At 51.2% G+C, this 15,959-nt stretch overlaps 1 protein-coding gene across 2 annotated transcripts in view; it reads right to left on the reverse strand.

Annotated features, from left to right (window-relative positions):
• Positions 1–15,959, reverse strand: part of LOC138357115 (zinc finger protein 271-like) — a 72,042-nt gene that overhangs the window by 4,696 nt on the left and 51,387 nt on the right. The window lies entirely within an intron of this gene.

Here is a 15,959-nt window from a genome sequence, read left to right on the forward strand (position 1 = left end):
TTCTGGGCGAGTCCCGGAGGCTCCCCGGAGCTATCCATGGCTGATATGGATACCCTAACTATTTTGCATCAGTCGATGTGGGTGGCGTTCTAGGCCTACCGGGGACCATGAACCAGAACCTGGTCCCCCTCAGAGAGGCATGGGGAGCAATGGCCCATAGAATTGCACATGTGATTTGGAGCATTCTATATCTGCCATCGACCGGGACAGGCACCCAGAAAGGTAAGCGCCACAAAACAAACCCTTATTCTGGTTAACAACAAAAATCGACAAACGAGTGGACAGAACTCCCCCAGGAAAATGAACTAACAAGCATGATGTCACACGAGCCTCGCCGCCGCATGTCTGCGCAACTCCCCCCTCCCCGGGAGGGGGAAGGGGGAGCCCCAGACCCCCGCGCCGGCGATCCCCGCCCCAGTTCTGAGGCTGGATATCAAAACCGCAAAAAAAAACGCCGACCGGAGGGCGGGAGGGTGCCGGGGAGCCTCCGGGACTCACCCAGAAAATGGCGTTTCATTACGTTCAACGCTGGTTTTCTGGGGGGAGCTCCTACGGCTTCCCGGAGCTTATTCACCAAAGACTACCTAAGAAAACAAGGGGACATACCCGGGAGGCGGTCGGTGAACCACACCTCAACACGAAGTTGAGACAACCCAAGGACCCCTCCGGAAAGCAGTAGGCACATCATTCGCTAGAAAAAGGGAGAACGGCTGCAGACGAAGAGACCTATGACCACGACCACAGGAGCCAAAAACCACTGCGCCTGAGAAGAGCATGAAGCTCTGCCACACGACCCCCAGAGGCCAATGCCAACATAAAAAGAGAGCCGAGGCAAAGCCAACCTGAACCGAAGGAGCCACAACAACCAAGGAGAAGAAAAACAGGAGAGCACCCGGTCCAAAGACCAGAACGGCACAGGCAGTGCACGAGCAGGCCGGAGGTGAAACAATGCACGAGACAGCCTGCGAAACGGCACAGAAGGAACATCGATACCAAAAGCTAGCAGCAGAAACCAAGGTGCCAGACCCAGGAACGGCCCCAAGTGCCTATACATCCTCCGCAAGCCAATCCTATGAGAGCCCCAGGAGGGAAAAGAAAATGCAGGACCAAAACCAAAATGCCACAAGCATGCAAGTCCACCGCCACAAGTGCAGCCGACAGGGAAGGATCCCGCATAAGGAGCCGCCCCGCAGCAACATCCCGCAGAAGGGCAGGAGCGAAAAGACTCATTAAGAGGAGCAAAATCGCCCCCAGGAAAATGAGTAGTGCCGAGACAGCGCTAAGAGAAGAGATATGAACAGAATAACAAGGCCAAACACCCAGAAACTGCCTGGAATAGGACCCACAAGCCCTAGAAAAGACCAGAGGGAAGCTCAACCGAATGACGACAGACGTACCAGAAAACGGGAAGGAGCAAAACCGTCCCGAACCTTCGAGAACAAAAAGAAGCAAACACAAAGGACGAAGGCACAAAAACTCCATCACACCCGAGACCAAAAGTCATGCAGAAACCCCAAGAAGATGGGGACATGACGGAGAAGGCCCGTCCCGGAAAAAAGGGGCGAAGACCGTAGAAAAACACCCACCGACAGGACAGAAGCAAAGGTCAAAATGGACAAGGAAACCAAGCCCAGGGAGGGGCCGACGCCCACAAAGCACGTGCGGAAAGGGGGGAACAGAAAAACCCCACACCACAAAACCGCAAGCCCCGCCCAGAGGGGTAGAAATACCCCGGCGGGGACCAACGGGGCCTGAGGCCCCTCACGTTAGCCCCCCCCCCTCAGCCCCGGGAACCCACCCTGCAGGCCCTGGGGCCGAGCTGTCCCCCCAAAGCCCCAGCGTCAAGAAAAACCCCGGGGCAGCCGTGAAAAACACTAAGGAAGGGAGCCACTAGCCTCTGGAACTTGAACCAAAATCGGAGGATAGGCGAGGGGCGAGACGAAGACCCCAAGCTCATCCCCAGCCAGCTCAACGAGGCGAGGACAACGAGGACAGGACAGAGAATCCAAGGAACATGGAAAAACCAGGCCCGGCACAGCAAGACCGGCAAGGAAGGAGGGGCCCCAGAAGGAGCACGGAAGGGCCGAACAAAATGCCACAACCAACCCCGACACGCAGCCGCAGTGCCAAAACCACAGCAGAACGTCACCACACTCCCTGAGGAAGCAACAGAGAAGATAAAGATAAATTGGAACATGAGTGGCACACAAGGGGACACAGGCGGAAACCGAGCACCCAACTGAGCCACAGAGACGGTAGAAGAAACGTGTGCAGTGGAACAGGCAATCGAAGGAACACATTAGGCAGCCCAACTAGGGCTGTCCCCATACACAGCCCCAAGAGCAGAAACGAGAGCGCCCATGAAGCACAGAATCCGCTCGACAACCGAACGACAGGGGAGAGGCGGAACCAAAGAGCCAGAACCCAATCCTGCAAGCACAAGGAGGCGAGCACAAAACGCCCTCGACACAGGAAAACGTACCACCGAACAGGCAACCCCACTGTTGCACCGTGGAACAAGGTGGAGGCGGGGCCCCGAACTCCAGCAAGGTTAGACAAGCATAGGAGAGGGGCAGGAGGAGTACAGGCAGGAGCCGTCTCAGATGGGCCAAGAGGCCACCCGCAGACACCCATGAACCGAGGAGGGAATCAGGTGTAGAGAACAAGAGCTGCCCTGTATGGGCTAATAGCCCTGCAGTAGGCACCTCGGGTGGTACGGTCCACGTTCTCAAGTATGTATGTACACCCATTCCTACTTCCAAAAACAAAAACAGCGTCAGGACGAAGGAGACGCCATACCGCACCAACCCACCTGCAGAACATAGGCTCTGTGGGCCATGACGCAAGCCTATGAGTCCGTAGCCGCCGGAGGCGGCCAGGGTACCCATGCTGGAGAGGAGAAGGGGAGCAGCGAAGGAGGCTCCCCACCCTAGAATGCAGGGAAAAAACCTTGTGACTTCCCCACAGCGGCACTCCAGAACACCCCCAAAGCAACGGGGCACGGATTGTATTAAGAAAAGAGCGAGAGGCGAAGCCCCCTGAGAGAAATGGATGCAGAACACCACGTGTGCACACCGCCCGGAGCCAAAACAAACTCCCACGGCACATGCGCAGGACGCGAAAGAAAAGTAGCCCATCAAGGCGAGAAGTAGCCCAACCGGCGACAAGGAGCCCAACCGGCGGCAAGGAGCCCAACCGGCGGCAAGGAGCCCAACCTGCGGCAAGGAGCCCAACCGGCGGCAAGGAGCCCAACCTGCGGCAAGGAGCCCAACCGGCGGCAAGGAGCCCAACCGGCGACAAGGAGCCCAACCGGCGGCAAGGAGCCCAACCGGCGGCAAGGAGCCCAACCTGCGGCAAGGAGCCCAACCGGCGGCAAGGAGCCCAACCTGCGGCAAGGAGCCCAACCGGCGGCAAGGAGCCCAACCGGCGGTAAGGAGCCCAACCGGCGGCAAGGAGCCCAACCGGCGGGAAGGAGCCCAACCGGCGGCAAGGAGCCCAACCGGCGGCAAGGAGCCCAAACCGCTACAAGGAGCCCAAACTGCTACAAGGAGCCCAAACCGCTACAAGGAGCCCAAACCGCTACAAGGAGCCCAAACCGCTACAAGGAGCCCAAACCGCTACAAAGGAGCGCAAACAGCTACAAGGAGCCCAAACAGTTACAAGGAACCAGTATGGAGGCAAATTCCGGGACACGCAGGAGGTAAACCGCAAAGGCCAACTGCACCACAGGCGAAGAGATGCGGGTAGCCGAAAACCTCTGGAAGACAGAACCGAAAAACCACAGGGACACGGAACCGACCCGGGGAGGAGCAGAACCCAAGCCCAAAGAGTACGCAGTACGGGGGAAAGAAAACCCCACTCCTCGCAACAGTAAGCCCCGCTCAGAAGGACGGAAATCCAGGCGAGGTGCAATGGAGCCCAAAGCCCCCCCTCCCCAACCCTAGGAGCCTCTACAACAGGCCCCAGGGCCAAGTCGCCCTCCAAAGCCCCGGCCCCACAAGAAAAAGCCGGGGCAGCCGAGAGAGCTGGAAGAGAAGGGGCCCACTGGTTAAGACCCCGGAGCCTCGGCCGGAGGAACAGACTCAAATGCCTCCGCAGCTACCCCGGACGGGGCAACCCCCGAAACTGCCCAAGTCTCAGAACCTCTAACCCCGCCTCGACCCCGAAGCCTGCAGATGCGTAGGGGCCGGAAGCAGGGAGAAAAACAAGGGGGAGAGGAAGGAACCAAGGCCGAAGCAACCAAAACCCCCAAGTCTGGGTCCCTACACAAAGTGGGGCAGCATCATGGCGTCCGAGGAAGCGACAAACCCGAGCGCGTTGCAACAACCTACCTTGCAACGCGCGAGCTGCCTGCACCCACGGGAATTCATCAGCAGACTGGGTGAATGGAGTCACGAACAAGCAAACAAAGCTCTCAGGACTCAGGGTCGAATGTGTCACCGACCCAACAGGCAGCATGACGGAGGCAAAACACAAGGAGAGTCACCCTAAGACAAAGGGACAGAGCAACCCTCAACTCGCACAAAGCGAGAGGGGATGCAAGGGTCTCCACTATCGGACCCGAGAGCCCCCGGGGGGTTTCCCAGGGCTCCTAGACTGGGTCTGCTAAGGGTTATCCCAGGCAGGGCACTGCCAACTGGCGCCCCAAACTACCAAGCAAACTGCTAAAGCTGAACCCACGGGACGTGTCCACCCATGAGGGCGAAGCAGGGGGGTGCCACCACACAAACAAACCTAATATAAGGGGGGGGGGGGAACACAAGGCAGACCCCCCTACCAAGGTAAACAAGGGAGGAAAACCCCCAAACACTTGGGGCAGCTAAATGCCAAGCAGCAAAAAGCCAACAGAGGTAGACTCAAGGTGATTTGTGGAAGGCAACCCCAAGCCCCAAGGGTGGTACTTACAGGGCACTCAGGGAAGGTGACCCTAAGCACATGCAGGCCGAGTACCTGAGAATACTACTCCCAGCTCACATGACCACCGTAGGAGCAGCACTGCAAAGAAGTCACAGCACTGAGACAAGACCGGAGCTGGAGCCACACGACCGTGCATTATCCCATCAGCCGAGGAACTGGGGCGGGGATCGACGGCGCAGGGGTCTGGGGCTCCCCCTTCCCCCTCACGGGGAGGGGGGAGTTGCGCAGACATGCGGCGCGGCTCGTGTGACGTCATGCTTGTTAGTTTGTTTTCCTGGGGGAGTTCTGTCCACTCGTTTGTCGATTTTTGTTGTTAACCAGAATAGGGGTTTGTTTTGTGGGGCTTACCTTTCTGGGTGCCTGTCCCGGTCGATGGCAGATACAGAATGCTCCAAATCACATGTGCAATTCTATGGGCCATTGCTCCCCGTGCCTCTCTGAGGGGGCTAGGTTCTGGCTCGTGGTCCCCGGTAGGTCTAGAACTCCACCCACATCGACTGATGCAAAATAGTTAGGGTATCCATATCAGCCATGGATAGCTCCGGGGAGCCGTAGGGGCTCCCTCCAGAAATTGCTACTGAAAGCCAAACTGTTGAGAAGAACTCTCCAAACTAAAAACGAACAAACGAGCATGATGTCACAACCATCTCCGTGCCACTGTCAGTGCAGCTCCCCACTTATGCAGAAGGGGGAAGGGGGAGCTCCAGACCTCCCACACCGGCTATCACCCCCAAGTTCAGAGGCTGGATGTCAACAACTGTGAAAAACCTCCGACCGGAGGAAGGGAGGGTTGCCGGGAAGACTCCGGGTCTAACCCAAAAAATGGTGTTTCATTACATTCAACGCTAGTTTTCTGGGGGAGCCCCTTTGGCTTCCCGGAGGTACTTAACCAAAGATAAAAACAAGAGGGACTTTCCCGGGAGGAGGTCGCCACTCGCTCCAGGGGCACCATGCAAGCGCTCGCTTCCAAGAGAAGCCGGACCTGGGACAAAGAAGTCATCCGAAAGCAGGAGCAAGAGACCCAGGGGTTCAGATGGAACAAGTCCAGAATGTACCGCAAGTCCGCACAGTCTCGTTTCAGAACCGGAAACAGGCGGGAAACCGACCTGAGGGATGAGGACTTTTGTCCACACCCAAGCAAACCCACTCCAAGATGACCCAACAGAGAGAGAGCGAGCCTGCCCTGCCAGCTCCAAGCCCCCCGAAGAAGGAGGGGCCACCCAATGCCACTGCAAGCCGCATGAAGAGACCCGAAAAGCCGACAAATCGTGGGACCAGGCGTGAGCAAACTGTACGAACCTCTCCCCCCCAATTGCCTCGTCAATAGGATGACCAACGAAAGGGCCGAAGCCCCTTATGAAAAGCCGATAGATGAGCAGAGCAATTACCGCTCCAACCAGACGTCGTCGGCCCGGAAGGCTGTTCCGACTCTGAAAATGGCACCACTGGCATACCACGACAAGAGGAACCTCGAGCCTTGGGGCATGACCCTTTTGGGAAGAAACCCCACGGGCCCCCCTAAGAACCAAAAAGTCCAAGATGGGACGACAACTAGAAGCCTCCGTTTGCAGAAACTGCACCATCGTATACTCTGCAAACAGAAAGGACAAAATTGGCATAAAAAACCTAAGAGCCAGAGCTCAAGCGGATTCTAAGGATTGAGCGAGCACCGCCTGATGGCACCCAAAACAAGAAGCAAAAAACAGAGACACTGCCTCCCTCAGGATCGGCACAAACAGCTTCAACAAGGCAGCCGATGCCCGCACCACTGCGACCAACGCACCAGAACTAGGATCAGCAACCAACGCCTCTATGTCCTCCTTAAGCCAGTCCGAAGACAGCTTGAGAAGGGAAAAGAAACGCAAGACCGAAGCCTAATGGTCACAGATGAGTAAGTCCTCAGCAACCAGGGTAGCCGAAAGGAAGGGAACCTGCACGCGAAGCTACACAGGCTGACATCCCAAAGAAGGACAGGGATGAACAAACAAGCAGTGAAGCGTTCAATCTCGCCCCCCCGGGTAAATCTGAACAAATGTCAGGGCCTCTCGCCACTGAAGCATGTGGGACCGACAGAACGTGTGCCATACCACCATTGAAAATACAGGCTATTTTGCCAAAGAGGACGACTCCGGAACCTCGTAACGCACCCAGTAAGGAAAGGAAAAACCGATCACAAATGAGGCAGGATCCATTATCGAGGCACAATCCAGGTCGTGCAAGAGATGGCCTCGAGCCACAATGGCCTCCCGCACCTAATGGGGCACGATGCGGGAAGCCAAAAATCTACGGAAGTGAGGAACAGAAGTACCAGAAGGATCCCGGAGAGGGGTTGATGCTATATCAAAATCGTATAGGGAGGGAGAGGATAAGAAAACCCCACCCCCTGCAACAACAAGCCTCGCTCATAGGGTACCAACACCCAAGCGGGGTCAAATGGAGCCCAAGCCCCCCCAAGTCAACCCCCTCCCTTGCCTCGGGAACCTCCACATTAGGACCCGGGGCCGAGTCGTCCTGCAAACCCTGTGCCTCAAGAGATAAGGCAGAGTCCACCGGAAAAGTTGGAACAAACAGGGCCCACTGGTCACACCCAGAAGCACCGGCTGGAGAAAAAGGCTCGAATGCCTCCGTCATCACACCAGAAGGAGCATCCCCTGAAACTGCCCGAATCTCACCACCAACTAAACCCTGCCCTGACTCTGAAACCCTTAAACACTTCAGAACTGGGTGCAGAGGGTCGAAGAACAGCAGGGGAAGGACAAGGGAGGCATGGACGAAACAAAGTTGAGGCGATAACAACCCCAAGTTCGAATCCCTATATGCAAAACTGGGCAGGCTCGGGGCATCCAGGTTAGTAACCAACCCAGCGCACTGCAACAACCTAAAACATGCATGCAACGCCGAAGCTGCCTGCACCCGAGTATTAAGATCAGTGGATTAGATGAACTGGAGTACAAGCAAGGAACACCACTCGTAGGACTCCGGGTCAAAGGTATCATGGACCCAACAGGCAGCATGAGGGAGGCACAAATTGGTGATTGTCATCCTGAGACAAGGGGACAGAGCAACCCTCAAACTCACACGAAGTGAGATGGGACCCAGAGGATGCATCCATCGGACCACGGAGCCCTAAAGGGGGTTTCCAGGGCCCTTACATGCTCTGCTAAGGGAAGCCCAGGCAAGATACTGATAACTGGCACCCCAAACTATCCAGCGAACTACTAACAGTTGAACCCTTGGGAGGTGTACACTCACAGGGACCTAGTAGGACCACCAATTTATATAGAAGGGGTACCAACACCAAGGGGCAGACCCCCACCAGGCAGGAAACAAAAATAAAAGAAAACCCCTGCATGAGGGACAACGACCCGGTGAAAACTAGCTGCACAGTACCTTGCGCCCCTACCAGTGACAAAACAAGTGGTGCAAGAAACACCCCAGCTGACACCAAGGCAATTAAGCAATTACCGAGAAGCAAAAGATTCTACAGAGGCAGACCCCAAGCGACTTGTGGAAGATAACCCCAAGCCACAAGGGCAATACCTACTGGGCACCTAGGGAAAGGAACCCTAGGCATATGCAGCCCCGAGTACTTGTGAAATTACTCCTGGTTCACACACCACCACAGAACAGGACCACACCACAAGGCACAGCACTGGAAATGACTTGAGCTCGATCAGGGCATTAGTCAATGGAGTTCAGCCTACCGGGGACCATGAACCAGAACCTGGCCCCCTCAGAGAGGTACAGGGAGGAATGGCCCTGGAAAACACCCCATGGTTGGGGTTTTTCCTTATCTGCCATCCAATGGGGTTAGGCACCCAGAAAAGTAGGCATAACAAAACAGACCCCACATGGTAAGAAAACAGCAACCAAAAACCGGAGAGGCAAAACACCCACCAGTCCCAAGTTAACAAGGGAAACAAGCAAACATCACACTTTGCCGTCGCACCACTCGTAAGCACAGCCATCCCCTCCCCGAGAGGGTGATGGGGGAGCCCCGGACCCCTTGTGCTGGCTACCTAGCAATCCAGTTCGGAAGCTAAGCATCCAAACAATGAGAAAAAAAAACATCAGCAGGAGGGAGGGAGGGAGGGTGACTGGGAGCCTCCAGGGATCACTGAGAACTTTTCGACCTCCAAAAGCACTGCGCCTGAATATTGACCCAAGAAATGGCAAACACGGCAGCCAAAGCAGCAAACTTCCTAACGTCATGGCCGTGCGGACAGATAGCAGGCTGGCTAGACTTAACCACCATGCTGTACAGCCATAATAAAGGACAATTCTGTGGTGAGCCGAAAATAAATTCTGCACAAAAAATTATTTTCTCTTGTTAAATTGTAGCCTCTGATCACGGCAAAATAAAATTAAATATTGTACGTGACATACTATAGCCATGATGGAGCTGAGAAGTTGAGCAAATAATGGGCGCTGAGCAATAAAGCTCTCAGGGTCACTAGCAGACGCCACCTCACTCCCTCTTTCACCAACACCTCTCTCGGCAACATTCCTTCTCCCAACATACTCCTTTTGCTGTTATTACACTATATACACACACATCATATACAGTATAAGAATCTACATTTGTTTTCAACATAGCGAACCACTAAGCTGGTATGCTGAGTCCAGACAATAACAGGCTGCCACACAGAATCAGTAGACGACGCTACCTCCCTCACCAAGATTACTCCTCCCACCATACTGCGAACAGGGCTAATTATCACCACAATCCTGCTATTATCAGAATCCTGGTCACTAAATCCTGTAAATTAATCATTTTCCACAAGTTTATTCTGTAAAGGAACATGAGAATTCATTTCAACATTCTAAGATGGACCAAACAATGGTAGGGTGCTGTGGCTACCTGCATAGTGCTTTGAACATCTTGAACAGAACATGAGAACATAAGAATAACGGTAACTGCAGAAGGCCTATTGGCCCATATGAGGCAGCTCCTATTTATAACCTCCCACTCATATACATGTCCAACCTATCCCACAACAGCATTGTGTTCACTGATATCTAGAAATTGTACACAGTCTTTATCACAGTCAGGCTCCTCTCTAATACTATCATGGCTAAATAATACCAGTTACATATATATTTTTACAATTTTAGGCGATGCTGTGGTCACAAGCTGAACAGCGATGCTGTTAGCTCATGCTGTACTCACCTAATTGTACTCACCTAATTGTGCTTGCGGGGGTCGAGCTCTGGCTCTATGGTCCCGCCTCTCAACCGTCAATCAACAGGTGTACAGGTTCCTGAGCCTATTGGGCTCTATCATATCTACACTTGAAACTGTGTATGGAGTCAGCTTCCACCACCTCACTTCCTAATGCATTCCATTTGTCAACCACTCTGACACTAAAAATGTTCTTTTTAATATCTCTGTGGCTTATTTGGGCACTCAAGTTTCCACCTGTGTCCCCTAGTGTGTGTGCCCCTTGTGTTAAATAGCCTGTCTTTATCTACCCTATCAATTCCCTTGAGAATCTTGAATGTGGTGATCATGTCCTCCCTAACTCTTGTGTCTTCCAGCGAAGTGAGGTTTAATTCCGTACCTCTCCTCGTAGCTCATACCTCTCAGCTCGGGTACTAGTCTGGTGGCAAACTGTGTGCCAACCTTGGTTGCTAACTCAGTACTGAGGCTCTCACACTTAAGAACGATTTTCTTTAAAAATGGGGTCTGTTTAAAGGAGTCCTGAGACACAGGATGTGAGCCTCGTATACCCGCAGAAGTTTTGAATCGCTCCCTATACCTAAGAGCGCCACTCTGCGCACCCCCGATCTAACCCCCAATCTGGTGCTCTGCGTACCCCCAATCTAATGCCTCAAGGCACTCTGCACAGTGCGGTGGTTAACCCTTAAATTGCACAACACTTTATATGACATGTTGAGTAATTGACGCACGACTGCGCAATATGACTTTTGGAGTACTACCCGCTATTTAAACTTAAGTTTAAATAAAAATAATATAACTCCATAAAAAATATGGAGTACTATTTAAACGGCCCACAGATACAAGGGGTTCACATCACCTTCTGCAGGGCTCTTGTAAACAGACGCCATTTAAAAAAAAATTGTCGGCAACATTCCCGGGTGTGGGGGCCTCAGTACTGAGTGAGCCACCAGGGCTGGCACAAGCAGCATGAGCTCACAACACTGCTGTTCAGCTTGTGACCACAGCTTCACCTAAAAATGTCAAAAATATATGTAACTGGTATTATTTAGCAATGATAGTATTACAGAAGACCCCTGACTGTGATAAAAATTACTAGGATTCTGACAATAGCAGGATTGGTGTGATAATTTGTGCTGTGCTGTGAGATGAGTAATGTTGCGGGTGGGAGGGCTGAAGCATCGACTGCCGAATCTGTGTGGCCACCTGTTGCTGTCTGCACTTACTATACCAGCATAGTGGTTTGCTATGGTGAACAAAACATGCAGATACTTATATATAATGTCTGTATATAGTGAATAAAAGCAAAAACAGTATAGTGGGAGGAGAATTTTAGTGAAGGAGTGAGTGGCAGCCAGTGGCTGGCTGGTGTGCCGGCCACTCCTTGCTGCTTTTTGACTCAGCATACCAACTTAGTGGTTTGTTATGGTAAAACACACATGTAGATACAGTATCGACTATTTAACAGTCTCTTATTTACCAATCTGCCGGTTCCATTGACCGGTTTGGGAGATCCGGTATCTGGAACCTCATATACCGGTCTGGCGGTCGATATTGGGTTTGTTTCGGTATCGGCGGGCCCTCACATGGCAACGGGCCACCAACCTTGAAGGTATTGAGGGAGGGATGGGAGGTAGTGATTGATGGAAGGAGGCATTGAGGGGGAGAGGCAGGGAGGGAGGGAGAGTGTTGGTACATCTAAGCTTGTATGGTGAGTAAAGGCACAGAGATGTAGCTACTCACACAGTCAGCTGGTGGCGGCCGCCCTCACGGCCAGACGCACTAATATTTCTCCTACAACAATACTGTTTGTGGTGTTATTACGCTATATACACACATTATATATAAATATCTACCTGTTTTATTCACCATACTTGTACAAGTAAACTGGTATGGTGCCCAAAGACCATCGTGGTCATCAGTAAACATGATAAGTCCTGCAGACGACGCTCCACCCTCACCAAAATGGCGGCTCCCAACCTCCTACTCTCGCTGTTATCTCACACTATACACACATTATATATAAGTATCTACATTTGTGTTCACCATAGCGAACCACTAAGCTGGTATGGTGAGTGCAGTCAATAAAAGGTGGCCACACACACTCAAAAGACAACGCCACCATCCTCCCTCCCACAGCATTACTCCTCCCTCCATGGCGCACAGCGCCAAATATCACCACAATCCTGTTATTATCAGAACCCTGGTCAGTTTTATCACAGTCAGGGGTCTTCTGTAATAATATCATCGCTACATAATAGCATGAACAAGTATATTATGGCATTTTTAGGCGATGCTGTAGTCACAAGCTGAACAGCAGTGCTGTGAGCTCATGCTGCGTGCGTCAGGCTTGGTAGCTGACTCAATACTGAGGCCCCTAACACCCGGGAGTTTGGCCCACGATTTTTTTTTTAAATGGCGTCTGTTTACAAGAGCCCTGATGAAGGTGTGGTGAACCCTGTGTATCCGCGGGCCGTTTAAATCTTGCGTAGTACTCCAAAGCATCACATGATGCGATGCACAATTTACTGCAAGTCGGTCAAAGCATCATATGATGCGATGCGCAATTGAAGGGTTATGGAAACTTCAGTCTGTGCACATTGCTTTTAGGAAACTTATTTATTTGTTATTACATAATTACTAGTACTTATTTCATTTGTTTTTGGCAATGATTAATTGTTCTAAATTTAATGGTAATTCCTGTAACCAGGTGGTCCCTCCCGACACTCCCCTCCCACCCTCCCGACACCACCCATCCACCCCACCACCTCCTTCACTATGCATCTATAGAGCCACAGGCAGACGGGATTAATACAGTACGAATTTTTATCCGGCCAAACCAGCTTTTATCCAGTTCCTGTGGCCATTTTGGCCGGATATTGAGAAAACTTTATCCGGTCACAATTTTGGCCGTATAAGGGCGTTTTCCGGATGTTCGAATCCCGGATAATCACGGGGTTACAGTATATACATACACACACTGTATATACCCATGTACATGTGTGTTCCCCATAGCGAACCACGAAGTTAGTATGGCGAGCAAAACAAGAGTGGCTGCCACACAGAGAGGGTACCTGAATTCTCTCCCTCCCTCACCACAATTCTTCCTTCCACAATACTACGCTCAACGCTAATTATAATCACAATCCTGATCACAAATTCCTGTAAATGAATAATTGACCACAAGTTTATTTTGAAAAGGAACCTAAAAAGTCGTTTGAAGATTCCTAGATGGACGAAATAATGCTGTGGTGCTGTGGCTAGTGCTGTGAACATCGTGAACAGCATTGAATCACTGATATTTGAACATTGTACCCAGTCATTATCACACTCAGGCTCTTCTATAATACTATCATGGCTAAATAATACAAGTTATATATATATTATGACATTATTAGGCGATGCTGTGGTCACACGCTGAACAGCAGTGCTGTGCGCTCATGCTACGAGCACCAGCCTTGGTTGCTCACTCACTACTGAGGCTCCCACACCTGAGAATATGGACCACGATTTTTTTTAAAGATGGCGTCTGTTTACAAGAGCCCTGAGGAAGCTGATGTGAACCCCATGTAGCCGCGGGAGTTTTGAATGGAACGTGAAAAATACAAATACCCGGAGGCACGTTGCGCACCTGAAGCCTGGGCCTGCAGGCGCGTTGCGCAGTTAAAGGGTTAAAGAGTTTGCAGAGGCTGAGGGATACCTACTGCAACAAGATTTTAATTGTGATGAAACAGGACTGTTCTGGAAAAGATTGCCTAAGAGGACATACATTACCAAGGAGGAAAAATCCTTGCCCAGACACAAGCCTATAAAAGATAGGGTTACGCTTGTGCTGTGTTCAAATGCAAGTGGCGATTTGAAAATTAAACCCTTGCTAGTGTATCATTCTGAAAATCCAAGGGTTTCAAACAGTATAAAGTGCAGAAACACCAAATGTGTGTGATGTGGAAGGCTAACAAAAGGGCACAGGGTGACTAAGATTTTTTTTCGGAGTGGGTGAATGAAGTGGTGTGCCCTACCATAGGAAAATATCTGCAGGAGAAAGGTTTGCCACTCAAGGCCCTGCTTCTCCTCGACAATGCTCCTGCTCATCCTCCAGGATTGGAAGATGAATTGATGCACAGATACTGTACAGTAAATTTCTCACAATAAAGTTCCTTCCTCCTAACACCACCACTCTAATTCAGCCTGTGGACCAGAAAATCATAGCGAATTTTAAGAAACTGTATAAAAGGGCACTTTTCCGGAAATGTTTTGAAGTGACTGAAGCCACAAACCTCACTCTCAAAGAGTTCTGGAAAGACCATTTTAACATTTGTAGTTCTTTAAAACTCGTTGACAAAGCCTGGCAAGAAGTGACTCAAAGAACCCTGATCTCTGGCTGGAGAAAATTGTGGCCTGAATGTGTGACAGAACTAGACTGAGGGGTTTGAGCCTGTAAATGATGCGCCTATTGTTCAGGAAATTGTTACTCTGGGCCAGCAAATGGGCTTGGAATTGAACGATGATGATGTGGAGGAGTTAGTGGAAGAACACAATGAAGAACTCCAAGCCCTTCAAATGGAACAGCAAGAAGACTCAGCCGAGGATGTTTCTCCAGTGGAGGAGGATGAGGCAGTAGCGAATGTCCTTTCTGCAGAAATTAAGAAGGTGTGTCAGATGTGGGAAGAGATGCAAACTTTTATTGAAAAGACTCACCCAGAGAAAGCTGTAATAGGCCTTAATCTTTTCAATGACAATGTGATGCCTTATTACAGAGACAGCTTGCGAAGAAGGGAAAAACAAGCTTCCATGGACAGATTTGAGAAAATCGAGCAGTGAGCCACAACCAGGACCTAGTGGTATGCAGGCAAAACATGCCAGGGAGTGCACACCAGAAAGGTCCTCACTGCCTGATGTTATAATGGAAGGGGACTTCCCTTCCAAACAGTAACACCTCTCCTCTTCCCACCTCCTCACCATACCTGGTTGATACCTGGTTGATGGGGTTCTGGGAGTTCATCTACTCCCCAAGCCCGGCCCGAGGCCAGGCTTGACTTGTGAGAGTTTGGTCCACTAGGCTGTTGCTTGGAGCGGCCCGCAGGCCCACATACCCACCACAGCCCGGTTGGTCTGGCACTCCTTGGAGGAATAAATCTAGTTTCCTCTTGAAAATGTCCACGGTTGTTCCGGCAATATTTATTATGCTTGCTGGGAGGACGTTGAACAACCGCGGACCTCTGATGTTTATACAGTGTTCTCTGATTGTGCCTATGGCACCTCTGCTCTTCACTGGTTCTATTCTACATTTTCTTCCATATCGTTCACTCCAGTACATTGTTATTTTTCTGTGTAGATTTGGTACTTGGCCCTCCAGTATCTTCAAGGTGTATATTATTTCATATCTCTCTCGTCTTCTTTCTAGTGAGTACATTTGGAGGGCTTTGAGACGATCCCAATAATTTAGGTGCTTTATTGCGTCTATGCGTGCCGTATATGTTCTCTGTATTCTCTCTATTTCAGCAATCTCTCCTGCTCTGAAGGGGGAAGTGAGTACTGAGCAGTACTCAAGACAGGACAACACAAGTGCCTTGAAGAGTACAACCACTGTGATGGGATCCCTGGATTTGAAAGTTCTCGTAATCCATCCTATCATTTTTCTGGCTGTCGCAATATTTGCTTGGTTATGCTCCTTAACCCTTAAAGTGCGCATCACTTCATATGAAGTGTAAATCGTTTTACCAGTCAACTGCGCTTCACTTCATATGAAGTGTATGGGTACCGCGCACGATTTGAATGGCCCGCGGTGTAGCTGGGGGTCCCATACGCTGCCCAGGGGCTCTAGTAAACAGCGGCCATTTTGAAAAAAAATCCAGCTCACGCT

This window comes from Procambarus clarkii, chromosome 76 (genome assembly GCF_040958095.1).
Source record: "Procambarus clarkii isolate CNS0578487 chromosome 76, FALCON_Pclarkii_2.0, whole genome shotgun sequence".
In the NCBI taxonomy this organism is placed as follows: Eukaryota; Metazoa; Arthropoda; class Malacostraca; order Decapoda; family Cambaridae; genus Procambarus; species Procambarus clarkii.